This window comes from Rattus rattus, chromosome X (genome assembly GCF_011064425.1).
Source record: "Rattus rattus isolate New Zealand chromosome X, Rrattus_CSIRO_v1, whole genome shotgun sequence".
Classification (NCBI taxonomy): domain Eukaryota; kingdom Metazoa; phylum Chordata; class Mammalia; order Rodentia; family Muridae; genus Rattus; species Rattus rattus.
Window position 1 is genome coordinate 99,109,336 of NC_046172.1, and position 2,323 is coordinate 99,111,658.

At 34.8% G+C, this 2,323-nt stretch overlaps 1 pseudogene; it reads left to right on the plus strand.

The window, feature by feature from the left end:
• Positions 1–831: 831 nt before the first annotated feature.
• On the plus strand, positions 832–1,038 carry LOC116889323 (annotated as a pseudogene).
• The last annotated feature ends 1,285 nt before the right edge of the window (positions 1,039–2,323 follow it).

The window sequence follows — 2,323 nt, forward strand, 5'->3', positions numbered from 1 at the left end:
AGAAAGAAAGAAAGAAAGAAAGAAAGAAAGAGAAAAACCCTACCAAACAAAACAAAATAAAAAACAAACAAAACCAAAAAAAACCCACAAAAACAAAAATCTCGGGGTTGGGGATTTAGCTCAGTGGTAGAGCGCTTGCCTAGCAAGCGCAAGGCCCTGGTTTCGGTCCCCAGCTCCGAAAAAAAAAGAAAAGAAAAGAAAAAAAAATCTCTTCAGTTTAATTTTTAACATATTATATTTAATTTGAATTTTAAATAAGGAATATTACTATTATTTGTGTATATACCCATTTGAATGTGAATGCATGTGAATGTTTTAAGGAATGTTTCAGTTGGCATTTAAACTTTTTATTTTAGCCTTCAAAAAGACATATTTTTCAAAATTTTTGATGCTGTCAATATACATGTGCCTAAATAATTAATTTTCAGTGTTTAACATGTTTTTTATTTTGTTGACAATAATCTGTTCACAGCTTTTATGTAATTCATTGATATTCTTGTTGCCTAATTTCTGTTGTCTAAGTATCTTCAAATATTTTATTTTTAAAATTCTGGTCCTGGGACTAGAGTCACATCTCAGCAGTTAACTACTCTTTCAAAAGACCTGATTTACTTCCCATTAGCATGTCAGATAACCCACAACTACCTATAACTCTAGCTACAAGGGATCTGATGCACTCTTCTGGCCTCTGTAGGCAGACAGATACTTACATGTGAAATTCATTTGCAGAGACACATAGACACGCATAAAAATAAGTTTAAAAGATATTTCAAAAATTCTGTCTTTCCGAAGCCATGTGTCTCTACTCTCTCAAACTTCCATCCCACAAACATGGATCAGGTAACGCAGTTTGTCGAGCTAAGTCAGCAGTTTTTTAAGGACTCAATTCAGCTGGTTAAAAGATGCACCAACCCCGATGGAAAAAAATTCTAGAAGATTGCCATGGCCAGTGAAATAGGATTTGCTATCATGGGATTCATTGGATGTTTTATGAAACTGATCCACATCCTTATTAATAACATTATTGTTGGTGGCTGAATTTTTCTCATCATGGGACTAGTGAACCAATGAGGGGGTGACAAGCTCATGAAGTAAAATGTTGCATGGAAAAATATTCTGATCATATAAAGAAATATACACGGGCCAGGCATGGTGGTGAGTTTTTTTTACTTCCAGATGTTGAGGATCAGAGACAAGCAAACTTCTCTGGGTTCCCGGCCAGCTTGGTCTACATAGTGACTCCTGTGCCAGCTAAGGTAACGTGGTGAGACTGTGTCAATAATAACAATAATAATAATAGTTTAAATTTAAAAATAAAAAGAAAGGTACATGGAATTTTATAGCTAACCAAGGGGGAGTGTGTGTGTGTATGTTTGTGTGTGTGTGTGTGTGTGTGTGTGTGTGTGTTTGTGTGTGTGTATTTGTTGAAAAGCTAATTTATCACTTGTAAAGGGGTTTTGTAAACTTTAATACATTAAAAATTCAGAACTTATTTAGCATAAAATGCTGAACTGTTATTTATTAAAAATGCCTTTATTATGGGAACAATAAAGTGGAGTTTTGTGTTCTTTCAAAGGAATAAGAAAGCAATCTGCATTCCCCTGACATGTTGTGTTTTAGGATTGAGGCTGGTTTGATAGGATTGATTATATTGACCATTTTTTGGGTCAATTCCTGAGCAGTTGAGTAGTTGATTTGATTTGGTTTTCTGAATGGCCAAAAAGACCAGATGGCTTGATTGGAACGATGACTGAAAGTAGCAATTCAACCATGGAAACAGTTGGATCAATGGCAATGTGTTAACGCCATCCAACTTCTCAAACAGTTAAATGTAGAACCTTCAAACTGTTTCTTTTTTTCCGACTCAACTGGCATTCTGAGACATGATAGCTAGTTCAGAATTAGTATTATAGTAGACAACCTTAACTGGGGATATGTTCAAATTTTCTATAGTGCAAAACAACATTTTAAAGGGTAGGCTATTAAAGAAGACAGAAAGGAAAATAACAAATGTTAGTGCTATTGGGAAACTTTGGAGGCATGCCAAGCTGGAGTGATGATGGAACATCATATGAGAATCTATATGAATTTATAGCACAAACATTGTGACTCATAAGCTGTCACGCATGAGCAGTTTTAAAAAGGAGTCCTGGGAGAGTGAGACTGAGTTTACTTGCTCTCTTACATATTGAAGCGAGATTCTTACCAACTTAAAATTTTAGTTTATGAAACAAATATTAATAGCCATGAGAAGAAGAAAAATCAGTGTTATAAACCAAATTACACATACACACACACACACACACACACACACACACACACA